This window comes from Tachypleus tridentatus, chromosome 1 (assembly GCF_004210375.1).
Source record: "Tachypleus tridentatus isolate NWPU-2018 chromosome 1, ASM421037v1, whole genome shotgun sequence".
Taxonomy (NCBI): domain Eukaryota; kingdom Metazoa; phylum Arthropoda; class Merostomata; order Xiphosura; family Limulidae; genus Tachypleus; species Tachypleus tridentatus.
Window position 1 is genome coordinate 53,603,789 of NC_134825.1, and position 17,542 is coordinate 53,621,330.

The 17,542-nt window shown below is 36.4% G+C and overlaps 1 protein-coding gene across 2 annotated transcripts in view; it reads right to left on the reverse strand.

The window, feature by feature from the left end:
* The window catches only part of LOC143248921 (endonuclease/exonuclease/phosphatase family domain-containing protein 1-like), a 48,056-nt gene extending 38,566 nt beyond the window's left edge, over window positions 1-9,490 (reverse strand). Inside the window, exon 1 of one of the 2 annotated variants that reach the window (XM_076497918.1) lies at window positions 9,311-9,490. The gene's annotated coding sequence lies outside the window, so the exon portion shown is untranslated. The remainder of the gene's footprint in view (window positions 1-9,310) is intronic. The other variant, XM_076497929.1, reaches the window with a different exon arrangement.
* Window positions 9,491-17,542: the final 8,052 nt, after the last annotated feature.

A 17,542-nucleotide genomic window follows, 5' to 3' on the forward strand; every position in this document is an offset into this window, starting at 1 on the left:
GCATCATGGTCCTTGCCACCACAACAAGTACATGTCAGGGAACCATGACATGACGTCTTTGAGTGGCTGAACCTCTGACATTGGAAACATCGGAGAGGGTATGGAATGTATGGCCGTACCCTGTAATTAAGATAACCTGCCTTGATGGTGGCAGGTGCACGTGGTGATGTAAATGTCAGAACGAGAATATGTGTCAGCAATGTAACTCCGTCTTTGCAAGTGGAGATGCACGTCACTGCAGAAACTCCTTGAGTGGAGAGACCAGCTACTTGGGGACGTTCTTCAAATCCCTCTCAACAATAACTCCTCATGATGAATTCAAGGTAGCATGAGGGGTAACCTCAATAGGTACATCCCCAATTGCCTTAGAATTCAAGAGAAGTTCACTGTGTTGGGATGTGAATGTTTCAACTAATATGTCTCCAGATCGAAGCTTCTTTACTGACTTTGGAGAACCAGCAAGTCCCTCTAGTCCCTTCTGAATAAAAAAGGGGGACATCTGCCCTAAAGGTTTTTCTGAAAGAGAATGTAATATAAGAAAATGGGGTACAGGTGTTACAGATGTTGAAGATTGCTGCTCAGTCTTCAAGACGTGATTGTTTACCTATTGACTGTTTTTTCACTATTTTATTTAAATTTTTTGTTGGAGGATCCATAGGAAAAAAGGAAAATTTTGGTACCCACTGACCCCACCCACCATGGAGTCCTAAGAGGGGACGCACTACAATGTCATGCAAGGACACTGCAGCAATGCCAGGGTTTCATGAGCACTATACACAAACACCAGCATCAGACACAAAACTACAACACCCGATGAGAACTTCCAACACTGGAACCAGCAAGTGGACCAGCCAATTGACCCAAGGGGGGCCATCCAAAGGCTGCCTGTCTACAGGAATTCAAGGCCAAAGTGGTGTGTTAGGGTTGGACCCCTCAACCACTAAGATCTTCTCCTCCTCTTCATGGGTTGCCATGCACAGCAAACACATTGGTGGATGTTTAGATCCCAGAGGAGGTAAACTGAAAGAGCAGAACCTTCCCTGGGAGGTCCCCTCACCACGTACAGGAATCCACACCGAGGGGGCTACTAAGGATGGCCTTAAATTCATTTTTCACAAAACATTAAGAGCAGGCAGTCTCAAACATGATACATCTAAGAACGCCCCATCATTTTGTGTTGCACCAGTAGACACTGTCTTTTAGTAGTTTAGTGTTTTTGGCAATTCAGAAGGTAGTATGTATTATGTCTTTCAGTTCTATCTTTTTTACTTATGGGAAATTTGAATACTCCATCAGCCTTATTCAGAAAGCTCATGAAGAAAGCCCAAGCAGCTCTTTTGCTATTTGTGATATAGAAATCAAAGACTGATGACAGTGACTGTTCACCATGGTTTTTAAGTAGGTATTCACAGGCTTTTCTTTTCACCCTCTGCTTAATCTCATACTTTCTGTCTAGACTGACTTCCCCACAGATCACAATTATGCCAAATGTTTATTCCATATATTTATTGTGTGGGTGTCTGAAATCTAGAAATGCCTAATTGTCTGAATGGTGGCTGTATAGCACATGTCCATTCATGATTGTTTTATGATATGCCTTTCAGGCCTTTCCCCAATTGGCTGATGTTTTTGCTGTGAAGCTATAACAACTGAAAGACCAGTGAAGGTGTAATTGATGGGATGCATGGTCTTTGCACTGAAGAAATCTGCTTGTAAGCTCTAATGGTGTGCACTATGATGTTACAGAGGCTTTGAGATGCAATAAGGCCTTGATGGGTATGTCTTGTGACCAGTCTTAAATGTGTATTTAACAACCTTTCAATCTTATCCAGCTGCTTAGCATTGACACTGGTCATTAGTAGTGCACAATTTATGACAATGTAGATAAGAAGTTAGTAAACATAAGCAGGAAACATTTATCATCTCTATTACCTACTGCAATTTCTGTATGGTGATACCTTTGATTGTTTTGAGTACTACAGTTTTAATGTGGCTTGGTGAAGTTAGGTTGCCAATCAAAGGTTAACCCCAAGTATTTCAATGTATTTTTCTACAGAGATGGGAGTGCCAACAAAGACGTCAATGGTATGTTTTCATTTGTATGTCTGTTGTTGAGTGTGCAAAATATGGCAGTGATTTTGGCATGAAGGTATTTAATTGAGAAAGAAATAAGCAAATCCAAAAGATCTTATGAGAAAAGTTGGCTGGTAGTGATAAAACTAACATAAAAGTTTTTTTTAAATATGCTACAGTGTGCAAAATGTTAAAATGGAAATTGGATTCTTAAAGGATGCCATTAGGAAGGTTCTTTTGTTGAACACCATGAGATAGCTGAGCTTTTAATTGTTTGTAAAAGAGAATATATTAGCAATATTCCTTATTCTTAGTATTTCAGAAAAATATCAGAATTGAATCATATAAACATTAATCTCTTTGTGATAATTAAAAAGACTAGGGAATTAAAAACTTATAAAGCACAAATGCAAACAAGGTTTTTTCCAGAATTTTAATTGAGATAAATGACCAGATATTTGAGCCACATTTTCAATTTTGGTAGGCTAATAGATAGCAGGTATGTGCATGAGGCAGAGTAGCTCATCAGAAGAAAAAGATGCCACGTCTCTTCAAATATTTTGAATAAATAAACATTACTCACCCATTTTTTAAAATTTTTTTGATGCAATATTCCTGAAAAGGTTTATTTCTGTAGCAAAACACTAAAAAATTAGACTCTTGGTTGTTTTATTGCAAGTAAAGAGTAAATGTATCAATAACAAAACATAAATATAGTCACACAATATTTTTTTACCATATTTAACAAATATTTTGAAACTTGTTGCATAGCTAGTGGAGCCAATTAAAATTTAAAATCATTTATTGAAATGTTTTGCAATAAAAGGAGCACACAAGCTTCACAAGACCATAATGATCAAGAGCTGGTACAAATTTAATGATCTTGTGATTAATCATTGTTTTTAACAATCTAAACAGTTAATACTGAGTTTCATCATATAACGTGGAGCAGCTCTGTTAAAAAGTTTGATTATTTATTTTGACTTGGAGGTTAATTTAGTTTCAGAGGTCAAACAATAGTTAAGCCTTGGCTTGGACAACAGTGACTGGAACTTTCCAATACGTTTACAGCTACAACAGACTGATGACATGAACTCATGTACAAATGAATTGAGACATTGAAAGTAGGTAGGTAGGTAGGCATTTCACATTTATTGGCACAAAGCTACTAGGCTATCTGTGTCAAACAAAATGTAGTATACTATAATGGTGCATGGAAATAAAGGTAAAAATATGTAAAATTAAAACCTGTCAGGAAGACTGAAGCATTAAGTTCAAAGTTGGCCTTTCCAATCCTAGGTTAAAATGTGTAAAAGAAATCATGCTAAAACAATGTATAGTCCAATAAAAACCTTAAATTAAGATAAAAAGACTAATGGCTCTTAAAAATGTAAAAACATGAATGAGCCAGCCAGTATCACCTATGACATTAGCTGGTGTCAAGGGCAAACCTACCTTAAAAATATGTTTAAAATGGCATCATCATTCTTGGTTGTAATGATAGCATGATAATAAAATATGTATGATTGTGATCTAAGTGACCACACATTAGTGCATCAGTACCAGATTAAAGGAAGTGGTGAGTTATAAACTGTGACCAATGTGTAGGCTAGCCAAAACAACTTCCTTCCTTCAATCTTTACAGAAACAAGATGGCCAAAGAGCTAAAGAAGGCTTGATTTGAAAAAGCTTATTATTTTGTTGCTCACTCCAGGTCACCTGCCAACTGGTGTAAGTCGGGTTTTGATAACTAGACTACAGTCCATGTATGGAACAGGGACTGCCAGAGCCAGAGCAGATGTACTTTGCCACTCTGTTAGCTAGCTCATTCCCACGAATAATAACATGACCTTATATCCAAAAAAACTGGACAGAGATAGATGATAGAGAGAGATAGGCCAGTTTGTTTTGGGTATGGATAAAAATAGGATGGTAACTAACATGGAATGATGTCAGGGCCAATAGACAGCTGAGTGAACTAGTATAGATCGTACAATTGATATATTGCATAGTTTCAATATGATTCAGGGCTAGAGAAATAGCATACAATTCAGCAATGAATACAAAAACTGTAGAGGGGATTCTGTGTGCTACAACTGAACTGTAACAAACCATGGCAGAACCTACAAAATCACCTCATTTTGAACCATACATATATATGGGAATAGATGGATTGTTTGAAAGATGTTCAGCAAATAAAAAGCGATATTTCCAATTGGGAGTTCCGGCCTTCCTCAGATGACTCAAAGATAGGTCACAGTTGGGGATAGTAATTAGCCATGGTGGAAGAGGCCGATCTGTTGATACTGCTATGCTATTCAAAGATATATCCAATTTTTCTGATTGTGCCCAAATACGAAGGCTAAAAGGAACAATGGCAGATTTTCTATTATAAAAAAGTGTGGCCCAATGAGGATGGAAAACACAACCCCAAGTAGGATGCTGTGGTAAAGAGCAAAGTTTGGAAGCATACATAAGAGACAGTTACAAATGGCAAATATACAGAGGGGGTTCATGGGATTCCACATACAAACTTTGGACTAGAGAAGTACGAAAGGCCCCAGTGCAAAGCCGAAGCCCCTGATGGTGGATAGGATCCAACATTTTCAGTGCTGAGGTTCTGGCAGAACCATAAACCCAATGTCAAGTTTGGATTGGATAAAGGCATGATAAATTTTAAGCATTTTAAGATCTGCTCCCCAAGAGGTGGAAGAGAGGACATGGAGGATGTTCAGTACTCTTATACATTTGACACAAAGTTGCTTGATATGGGAAATAAAGTTTAATTTATAGTCAAATATAAGACCTAAGAACATTGCCTCAGGGATGACAGGAAGTACAGCATCATCAATATGAAGTTCTGGATCTGGATGAATATCCCATTGGCAGCAGAAATGTACATAAACAGTTTTATTGAGACAAAGTTGAAAATCACTTGCTGTGGTCCACTTAAGTATATGATTGATTGCAGTTTGTAGCTGCTGCTCAATAAACCTCATGTTTGATGACTGACATGAGATGTGAAAGTTATCAACGAAAAGACCATTTGCAACTGTAGGGGGTAACTGCTCACTGATGGTAATCTTTATAATGAAAAGTGTGACACTCAGAACACAGCCCTGAGGGACTCCAAGTACCCATAAGAAAAAACATGAAAGTGTTGAGCCCACATGGACTTGAAATTGGCAGTTCATTAAAAAATGCTAAATAAAAAGTGACAAATTGCCACACAATCCATATGAGTGAAGGTCTCGCAAGATGCCATATCTCCAAGTTGTATCACAAGCTTCCTCTAAATAAAAACAAGATGTCACTTCAAAAAAGTTTCTCTGACTGATGTTTCAAGGCAAATTAAGTGGTCTATCATGGAGCATTGTCTTCAGGACCCACACTGGGTGGGTGAGAGAAGGTTGTTTGATTCAAGGAACCAAACAAGATGAGCATTAATCATCCTCTCTAAGGTCTTACTGAAACAACTCGTCAAAGCAATGGGGCAGTAATTCAAAGGAATCTTTGGATCCTTCCCAGGTTTAAGAATAGGGAGTACAATAGCTTGGCATCAAGCATCAAGACAGACATTCTCCTGCCATATCTGGTTAAAGACAGCCAGGATAAAGGTGGTATAGCATCTCATAATATATATCATCAGGTCCAACTGATGTATTGCCAGACCAATGAAGCACAAGTTCGAGTTCCACCAGTGTAAGAGGGTGGTTGTAGTCACAGGGATGATCAGTCAAAAAAGAAATGGCAGATGTTCAACTCATGTTTTAATAGCTAAGAAGGAAGGGGATGAGTTTGAAGAGCTAGATACATGAGAGAAACATTCACCAAAAGTATTGGCAATGCTCTGAGAATCAGCAACTTCATGGCCATTGAATATTAAGATAGAGAGGGGAGCAGAAGTATACCATCCACTCACTTTTCAGATCTTGTCCCATATGACTTTTGAACTAGTGGTTGAAGAAATGCTGGAGGTGTATTTAATCCAAGATTCCTTCTGGCTTTGACGTCAAACTTGCCGAGCCTGTGCAAGGCTTGCTGAAATGCAACACAGTTTGTAAGCGTGGGATATCTACGAAATTTATCCCAAGCATGTTTCTGAGCTTTTTGTGTTATAGAACAAGCAGAAGTCCACCAAGGGTGGGGATGCTGTGGGAAAGATGTCAAGATTTTGGGGATGCATTGAGCAGCTCCTTGGACAATACAGTTAGTTACTGCTACTAAACAATCATCTATCAATGATTTACATAAGATGGCAGAATCAAGTTCTGAGAGAGCAGTGAAAGAGGGCCAGTTGGCCTGGTCCAACTTCCACTGAGGCACACGAGTCAAGTGGCACTAACCACGGCCAACCTCTCAATATGATAGGAAAATGACCACTACTCCATGGATTGATGTCAATCTCCCAAGAAAAGCAAATGAAAAATGAAGGGGAGCAGACAGAAAGATCTATAGCAATAAATGATTGACTGGGTGCATGAAAATAAGTGTAAGAGCCAGTATTGAAGAGAGACAGGTTGCAATTCAGGAGCATATACTCTATAGCATTACCCCTCACATCAATATTAAAACCACCCCAGAGGGATAATGCCCATTAAAATCCCCTAAAATTTAAAAGGAAGTTGGCAGTTGCTCAATGAGGGCATAAAGGTCTGAGGGATGATAATTTTTTCCAGGGGTAAACAGTTTTCCAGAGCAAACAGTGATGGTATGACCCAAGGAGATATGAATGACTACAGCCCCCAAGGCTGTATTCAATTACAAGGACAGGGTGGGCACATGCTGATCAACCAGCAATGATTTAATTGCAGGAGTTAAGAAAATTGCTTCTAAGAATGATTCAAGTTGTAAAATGTTGATTATCTTTGGGGAATAGATTGAGATCTTTTCTCTTGAAAAACAGAAGGGAAAGAGGTTTGTTTTTTTTAAGTTTGCAAGAATATATACTAGATAGGATTGATAGAATAAAGGTCTCATATCTTTCTGCAGTATTTCAAAAATAACAAGATGACAGGAAACAAGTTTAAGATTTTCAAAATACAAGTTAGAGTTCATTTTTCTAACAAGGTAATGAACATACACAATAAGTCGTCATCAGCAGTTGATAGTAGTGGAATTCAACACTTTGCATGAGCTTAAGAGAGCAATCAATAATTCCACAAAAAGTGATAGCTAAGTTTGAAATTTTTACTTATTTTTGGGCCAAATGGTTCATTATGTTATAAAAAAAAACCTCAAGAATATAAGCAAAGATTCCAATATTCATTAACAGGAACATAAAAATGTTATTTTGTTTGGGAAAATGGAACCACATATTCCTTTTAGACCTCAAAAAAAATCTCTATTGAAAAAAAAGTATTCAATTAAAAATTTACAAGTTTTGTGCTATGTTAAGAATGGAGAGAAATGATGAATTTTTTCTAAATAATTATGAAATATATAATAAAATTTAAAGACAACAAGGAACCTGCTGGTCCATTTACACTATTCCATCTATTAAACTAAAACGAAACTGAAAACCTTCTCTTATACTCCCTCACATTTACCACATCCACCAATCTAAAGACAACCCATTTCAATGCTGTCTTGGATAAAGATAACTCTTACTTACTCTACTAAACTTTATATTTGTCTCATACAGTCCTATTAGTTTATTCCCATTTTGTTTACTTCCATTCAGTCTACTGCAATGTAATCAAATACTAAAATATATGTTCTATATTTTTTTCTATAAACTGGGTATACCACTTTATTGTAAAAGAAAAAAAACTTTATAACAGTATTATAATTTCTTGAGAACATGCTGGTTTTTTTATGCACTATATTTGTAGCGTATATGTGCATACACATAAAAATATAGGTGTGTCAATGTTTCAAAAGGCTATTGTAAACATAAAAGCACAAAAATGCATTGTTTCTGATACTGTGCCAAAATGATTTTTGTATATAAACCTTATTTTATATTTAACAACCTGATGACTGTATTTTTTTCAGTTTATTCCCATTTTATCTATTGTAAATGAGAGTAGATGAACTGGGATGTCACTGTCCTACCATTCTCATAATTAAGTAAAAAAAAAACATTATTAAATCCATTCACAACCTTAAACTCTTAATATGATGGATCTAGTCTAGCTCTTCATATTTTCAAGAGACACTTATAAAGCAACTTCATATATCTTTACATGTCTTTGTGTAACACTTTTTTACCCCATGTACTATCCTATTACTATTAGCCTTTCTCCGAGATCTTTAAAGCATTTCAATGTTCTTCTTGAGGTAAGGAACCCAAGACACAACACAATATTCCAAATGTGTCCAAAGCTAGTTGTAGCAATGACTAGTAATAGTACTACCCTGTTGTACAAAACCATACTTAAATCAGTAAATGCTCAGTGTAATCCCAGTTTTAATGTTTCAATCTTGATAGTCAGTCTTATGTTTTTATTTTATATCTACTACATACACAGTACAATCATACTAGACATGATTTTATGCAATATCACTGTTTACAATTAGTCTAAAAACAAGATGATGTAAGGCCATATATGACAGCATATCCTGCTTGAAATATGTTGCATTTACATATAAATTACAACAAAAATTATAACCACTCCATCAAGTTTGCTAACTTATAAGTTTAAGGTTAATCTTGGTTAAGCACAAAAAAATTATAATCTTCGTTGCTAATCCGTGAAGGGTCTAAACACAAAGAAAAAAAAAACACTATGAGCCTTGCAACAAAGCTTAAAAGGCATAACATAATGTGTTCGTCAATCACAGTAAAATTGATGACCTATCACTGCTATTTTTCAAGTGTTTGGTCTCACTTTAATTAAAGGCGAAATATACAAATTACATTTAAAAAGAGGTTTACACGTTAGGTTTGTGTTAAGGGATAGAGGTTAAGTTTATGCTGAATTATAGAACTAATACTAATAGTACAACTAACTTGTATCCACTAACAAGTTTCCAAGCTTTTATCCTCGTCAGATTCGTACTTAAAATGTAAATTTTACGTGGATAAATGGCGTAAATGAAACAGTCAAAAACTGGACATAAATTGTTGGCTAAACTAAGCCATAATTTTTTACTCTGTAAAAAAAAAACAAACTTTGAATGATTTAAATGCTAAACACGTCAACAGCTATAAGCTGCATATTAACCTAAATAAGGATAAGTAGGACTTGTAAATATCGTGTAATAACCAATAATAAAAGAAATATAATCTTACCATTCTCATTTTAGTCCATGATGTGAGAAGTTTCTATGCTACGGTACAAATGATTAAACTTATATTCACTGTGCTAATTGCAAGTTGTAAAATGATAAAACTACACCTTCCACTTTCGGTTCTAAAGCATGTTGTATTAACTAGCGTCATCTCAACCTCAGATTGAGAAAGTAAAAAAAAAAAGTGATAAACACTATAAATTTAACATTAGTCTTATCTTTGAGCAACTTTAAATGGCAACAAACTCAGTAGATACAACAGCAATTTGTTTGAATCAATTCGGGAACTAATATTATATTAAATTGATTATCTTTAAATATAATATTTAATAAGTGCAAAGAGTTGGATTTTTAGTTATTTTTGTTTTTATTGCAGCACAATATATATTTTTTTTCTAATAGAAGCATTCATTTAAAAAAGAAAAGATTTATCCATTTACTGTTTGTTTGTTTTGGAATTTCGCACAAAGCTACTCGAGAGCTATCTGTGCTAGCCGTCCCTAATTTAGCAGTCATCACCACTCACCGCCAACTTTTGGGCTACTCTTTTACCAACGAATAGTGGGAATGACCGTCACATTATAACGCCCCCACGGCTGAAAGGGCGAGCATGTTTGGCGCGACCGGGATGCGAACCCGCGACCCTCAGATTACAAGTCGCACGCCTTAACACGCTTGGCCATGCCGGGCCTTATCCATTTACGTTGAGTCCAAATGTGATGATAAGACATGTAACCATATTTTGCTCATTCATAATTAGTATTGAATATATCCTTACACGGCTATGTATATTCTGGAACCTATTTTTTGAAATGTGAAGTGTAGATGTTCTCTACATAGTTAATGGTGTTTCTGTAAGCTGGATGCTAGGTCCGGCATGGCCAGCTGGTTAAAGCACTCGACTCACAATCTGAGGGCCGCGGGTTCGAATCCCCGTCTCACTAAACATGCTCGTCCTTTCAGCCGTGGGGGCGTTATAATGTTACGGCCAATCCAACAATTTGTTGGTAAAAAGAGTAGTTTAAGAGAAGGCTGTGGGTAGTAATGACTAGCTGCCTTCCCTCTAATTTTACACTGCTAAATTAAGGACGGCTAGCGCAGATATCCCTTATGTAACTTTGCACGAAATAAAAAACAAAACAAGACAAACTGGATCTAGAAATGAATAAACTTGCATTGTTATTCTTGCTTGGACAAGGGTCACATACTGCAATGGCCCTTCCACCTGCGCATACCAGATTGATCTATTTGGGTGTCATGCCCTTCTGGAGCAAGGTTTCACTCATTCAAGAAGTAGCACAGAGAAGCGCAAGCATGCATGGGTTGGAGTTCTCTTCCTTAAATATGTTAATGTGGAATGTTTGTTTGTTTTGAATTTTGCGCAAAGCTACTCGAGGGCTATCTGCGCTAGCCGTCCCTAATTTAGCAATGTAAGACTAGAGGGAAGACAACTAGTCATCACCACCTACCGCCAACTCTTGGGCTACTCTTTTACCAACGCCCCCACTCCTGAAAGGGCGAACATGTTTGGCGTAATCGGGATTCGAACCCGCGACCCTTAGATTACGAGTTGAAAGCCTTAACCCACTTGGCCATCCCGGGCCTTAATATGGAATGATCATTAATGTAGGTAACGTAAGGGCAGTGAAATACTGCACTAGGACTTTGGTTTAACTTACTTAACAGCGTGTATTTTATTATTCTAGCTTTAGTCTTTGTTCTCTATTCTGAGCAGAAGTATAATACTTTTTGCTTCTACTCTGGTTTACTGATGTAAAGACATGATTTGATTTTGCTCTCTACCCCTGCAGCCAGGCAGTCATTAAACATAGAATCCAATTATTTAACTATAGACTTATTTATTCATAACGAATATATATTATGTTAATTTGTTCACTTTAGATTGTTTCAATTTCATTTACTGCCTGAGCTTAGTTTAGTCTTTACAAAATATTTTGAGCCCTAGGTTTTTCAGTTACTTGAACTTATTTGTAAGATGACAGTGTGCTCAAGTACAGTATAAGTACAGTTCTAGCACTGTAATAGGATGTATCATATTTTCTAGCATATTCAAGAGTGGATTTATAGATACAAAGTTCCAGCACGCTTCGAGAGTACATAGTTAATTGAATGTAGAGTTATTTCAAGATAGAGTTTGTTTGTTTGTTTGTTTGTTTTGGAATTTCGCACAAAGCTACTCGAGGGCTATCTGTGCTAGCCGTCCCTAATTTAGCAGTGTAAGACTAGAGGGAAGGCAGCTAGTCATCACCACTCACCACCAACTCTTAGGTTACTCTTTTACCAACGAATAGTGGGATTGACCGTCACATTATAACGCCCCCACGGCTGGGAGGGCGAGCATGTTTGGCGTGACGCGGGCGCGAACCCGCGACCCTCGGATTACGAGTCGCACGCCTTACGCGCTGGGCCATGCCAGGCCCCTTCAAGATAGAGAGCTAACCCAGTCATTGTGTTATTCAGAAGTATTTCGAACTCTGTTCACTATCTCGTTTATTAAATTGTTTTATACAAGTAGTTTAGCTTTGTTTATTTAAATTTAGTAAAGATTTAACGCTATTTGTAAGGTAGACCTACAACAACTTTCAACAATGTACAAGTATTCACCTTCGTAGAAACTTTTCAAAGGAGGAAATAATGTAATTTATTCTGGTCACCTGTACTAAACATTGAATTATTTTCACCAAATTATTTAAAATAACTTGCAAATAAAAGAATAACAATACAACACTGGGTTAGGATTACAAGAAAAATATAAAGAAGTGCAGAAGGACATCAAAAAAGTATAGAAAAGCCGTGATTATAAAACTGAGGACGTAAAAAAAACCACGAATTAAAAAAATATATCCATGAAGTAGAAAAAAATATTAATAACAGATTCATCTGAAAAAGGAACCATTAAATGTGAATATTAAACCAGCCACTCCTTTTTCTGCATTTGGTACCAAATAAGGAATAGAAACTATTTGGTTAAAATCTACCATCACTACTAATGTATCACCAGTTAACGTTTCAACACTGATCCAGCAATGACAGTAGCAAATTTAGTTTTACAGTTTAGCTGACTAGTTCCGCATTGGTCAATTGAGAAACGAATGAACTACGGTAGAAAGATGCTGTGGGAGTCGCACCAAGCTCAGTTCGAAATCATATCCAGAGTGAAAAGTTGAAATATTCAACAACAAGCTATCTATCTTGCTCCCCATCTACAAAGACCAGATTTTACAGCATTTACTTTAGTAACCTTCCATCTGAGAGCCATAACAAGTAAACAACATAAGGAGAAACTTTATGCAACAGGTCAGAAAGAAATATTCAGAGCAAACTACCAGTGTAAGATGCAAAGGAAAGAAGATACCTTATCAACTTTTGAAAAATTTCATAAGACTTGCCCAGTTGGCTTTAAAAAAATATAAGGATCATTTAAATGGCTCCTTATACAGAGTGTTGGAAAAAAACACAAGATAACTAATATTTCAAAGGTAACTTATAAGAACATATTGTCAAGAGCTGTAAACAAAAGCTTGTAGAAAATAAAAACTCCTCCAAAATGAAAACAAAAAGAAAGAACTGTTATAGATGTGAGAAATCTAGTTATTATAGCCAAGACTGTAAGGAATCAAAAATTTTTAAGACAATACTACAAGGAAAAGTCTTTGAGTACAATCAAATAAAAGTAAAAAAAAAAAAGGCTAACAAGACTTCAGGAAACAGGAATTAAGCGAGCTTATTGGGCAAAACATTTTAGAGAATACCCCATTTGACTCAAATAAAATAAAGTTTCATTATTTAAATAAACCAGTCCATGATTCATTGGGTCCAATGAAGTGGGGACGCAAGTTCTACAACTATGATAGCTCAATCCAATTTGATAATAAAAGTTGGGAAACCGACTCCAGATATGAAAACAAAAAGATGGAGTAATGTGAACAGTAAGTGGACATATGTTTGAGCAAGAGGAAAATTAGGAGTTACATGTATCTCATGATGTATGGCTAATTGACAATGAAAAAGAGAGGATTTTGGAGCCATCTACTTATGGAAAAAAGGAATGAAATAAGACTAGCTTCATATAGCTTCACTGTCCATGTTCAAGAAATCTCCATCAATCCTAAACTTCCAGTGGTATCAGGAATTATGGCATCATTAAGGCGTGAAATATTAAGACCAGGAATTATTAGTAATAATTATTCATCTAGTGACTGGGAGATAGTGAAACCATGTACTCCAGCTTGTTCCGAGAAATTGGTGTTTGGAAGAGCTCGCTCAGGAAAGAATTTAGCTGGCTTATGATAAAGTGAAAGGTAGGTATGCCATAAGTGCTGATAAAATTAAATTTCTCCATTGTTGCATGGTACGAGTGAATAGTCGTTATTACGAGAGAGGACAAACGCCAAAGTTATGTGAGTGTTTGAAGAAGATGTGATCTAGCCAAAGGTTATCCATAATGATTATTTTTGGAAGATGTCATCTTGAAGAGAAGCCTACACTTCCTGATGAGACTGCTTCCGACAGATCGTCAATGGGTTCATTTATCCTGTTGCTATCCTATATATCAATACTAACTGAAACCAGCCTTGGCTAAATAGAGTTGTCAGTGAATAGTAAATATATTTTCATTGTCTTTAGCAGCTGTCAACCATGGATCATCAGGACTCTGTATTGCCTAATAAAAGCCAATCCACTCATTTTATTTGACATCATAATAAAACAAATACAGATAAGCTCAATGAACAAAAATTTATGCATTGAAATTTCCAGTGACTTTATCATTATTTTGTATTAGTAAAGAACACAACTTAACACTGTACATGGAAGAATCACAAAAATATAAGTGTTTCTCTCGAGCACCCCGCGGTATGTTCTGGAAAATTGCAGTTACTTGGATAAGTGTGGGTAATTTTTATGAAATAATAGACTATTTTTTGTTTAAAATACTTGATAGTTTTGAAAACAAGGGTCATAAAACTCTTTCATTCACTATTTTCTTGACTAAACAGATGTCTAACTGTAATGATTGAGTGGTCATCACAAATGGCATCCGTGTTCGTTTTTTAGATTAAACCACTTGCTAGGTTAGAAAACAAGGGTCACGACATCCTTTCACTCAACCAAATGACTTACAGTTTGCATAAAATGTAATATAACGATCAGAAGGCCTTTGATACCGTCTTAGTTGATCGTTACAGCTATGACGATGTTTTTTCTTACCAACCACTTGATTGAGGCAAACTCACTGACCTTATGGGCTCAGCATCAGGTGCGTCACTGTCTGTCCGTGAATCTCTTTATTCCAAATAATAACCTATCTGATATATCAGGAGGTGTCTAAACCATTTTTGACTATATGTTATGCTTTGCTTTCACTACAAACGCACGTGGTCTTAATGTGGATCTTTCCCTGATGGACTTACATTCTACTCTGGATTGGACAGTACCTCATAAAAGGGATTAATTGAATAGGCAAGTGCAGGGAGCCTAGTGTCAGTTAATGACTAGTGTGTCACAGAATGATGAATTACAGTCAGTAGTTTACCTAATGGTCCTGAAAAGTCTTAGATTGTTTTGAGACATGTTATTGTTCAGCAGCCTAATTTTTATCATAGAGAGGTTTTCTACCGTCCTAAAGGTCCATCTTTTTCCTCCACCAATAGCATTTCCCTTTCGTCTCTGGGTTTGACTGAGTATTTCTCTCTTTGAAAACTCTCCCCTATACTCCACTAGTTGTTGTCACCATTGACAAGTGGCTTCTGTCACATCTACAAATGATTAATTTCTTTTTAGTGGCTGTATCTGTTAAATAACATTATATTCTAGATGCAATCACGAAATGGTCCTAATACAACACATTGTGTTGATGTCTGTTTTCTAATGGAACAAAACACAAGATATATAAGAATATTTTAAATATTGTGCATGTCGTTTATCATTAAATATTACATATATCTTTATTTTTTAATCTTGATTTCTGTCGATTACTTTTCTTTAGAAATGTCTTTAGGTACGCTCCGACGGCTCATCTGTGACTCTGAGGAATTACAAGGCTAAAATCGGGATTTCGATAACTCAAGTTGTCACATCATTTTGTAGCGTTGTGCTTAATACACAATAAACACACGAGGCTGACATTAGACAGATGTCAGGAAATGTTGTAAACTTTTAATTATCTAACTCAACTACACTACTGATTGCAATAATCGTTTAAAATATGATGATCGTTAGTCCTAATGAAAAAATAGTAATTATTTCTTAGATTTGTCTAAAACACTTTTCACTTATTCCTTTGGCCCGGCATGGCTAGGTAGGTTAAGGCGTAATCTGAGGGTCGCGGGTTCGAATCCCCACTGCACCAAACATGCTCGTCCTTTCAGCCGTGGGGTCTTATAATGTTACGAACAATTCCACTATTAGTTGGTAAAAGAGTAGCCCAAGAGTTGGCGGTGGGTGATGATGACTAGCTGCCTTCCCTCTAGTCTTACACTGCTAAATTAGAGATGGCTAGCGCAGACAGCCAACGTGTACCTTTGCGCGAAATTCAAAAACAAACACACTCATTCTCTTTTCAATTGCCCCCGCTAGTACAGAGGTAAGTCTACGAATTTACAAATCTAAAATCGGGGGTTCGATTCCACTCGGTAGGCTCAGAAGATAGCCTGATGTGGCTTTGTTATAAGAAAAATACAAACACACACTCTTTTCAATTAATTTTTCTCGATTTGCTGTTTATATTTTGTTGAATTTTCACCCAAGGCTACCAGAGGGCTACGTGCGTTGGCCGTATCTTATTTTGAAGTGACAGACTGAAAGGAAGGCAACTGGTCAACATCGTTTAGCGCCAACTTCTGAGCTACCCATTACTAACGAACAGTGGTAATGGTTGTGACATTATAAAACTTTTATAGTTGAAATGGCTCTTATGTTGATGAACGGGTCTCATTCCCGCAGAGAGCAAAGTCATGTTGTGCCAAATTTTATATTCAGGTAAATGCTAGTTCTAAATCCCTAATATTTCACAGAATTATATTCTACCATTCCTAGCGTTCTGTATTTGTCGGTTATGATTTAATAATTAGTGCACCCATATTGTAAATCTGAAGAGTTGATACTCAAAGCTAAAGCGCTGTTGACTGCAGCTTTCTTACTCCAAGTCTATCAGTTCAAAATTAAGGAGGGCTATGTGCAGATAATCATAAATTTGGTTGAAATCCCCGAAAAACAAACAAACAACGCGAATAACAACTGCAAATAACACCTTAATTCAAAATGCATGTTCTCACTTGTCAATTTTAGAAGAAAAATAACTTCTTAGAATAATGAATAAGTTCTCCTTTTATTTTCTCTACAAACAATATTTACATGAAAAAGCGAACTTTTGTCCATTTTTCTCAAGCTTTTTTTCATCAAAAAGATAATTACTACATTTTTCCGTATAAATGGCAACCTTTAAAATAAAAATAACATTTTTATGTTAAAAATGTTTTAAAAAATGATTTCATTGCTCGCTATCAAGCCAAATAAATACTTGGTCTTAGAACAGACATTATCACTGATCACTTTTTTATATATCTGTCAACTATAGATATCCATTCAGAGATTTATTTTGCCACTTCACGTTTTCCCATAAAATACTCCTCTTGTAGATAAAAATGTGTTATAATTCTTAAGATAATTAATTGCTCCATAAAACATTTTTATTACTTCTTATTTTTATCATACAATAAAAATATGTCAATATCATGATTTTATACAGCTAAAGAGAGTCAATTTGAAAACACTTCCCCTCAAAACAATCCTTGGCTCGGTATGGTCAGGTGGTTAAAGCACTCGACTCATAATCTGAGGGTCGCGGGTTCGTTTCCCCGTCACACTAAACATGTTCGCCCTTCCAGCCGTGGATGCGTTATAATGTGACAATCAATCCCACTATTTCTTGGGAAAAGAATAGCCTAAGAATTGGAGGTGGGTGATGATGAAAAGTCTTACACTGCTAAATTTGGAACGACTAGCGTAGATAGCCCTTGTGTAGCTTGGCGCGAAATTAAAGAAGTATACTAAACAATTCCAACATGAAAGAGCTGCTCCTTTCATGCATTTTACCGTTCCTTTACCGTGAGGTCCGGCATGGCCAAGCGTGTTAAGGCGTGCGACTCGTAATCTGAGGGTCGCGGGTTCGAATTCTCGTCACACCAAACATGCTCGCTCTTTCAGCCGTGGG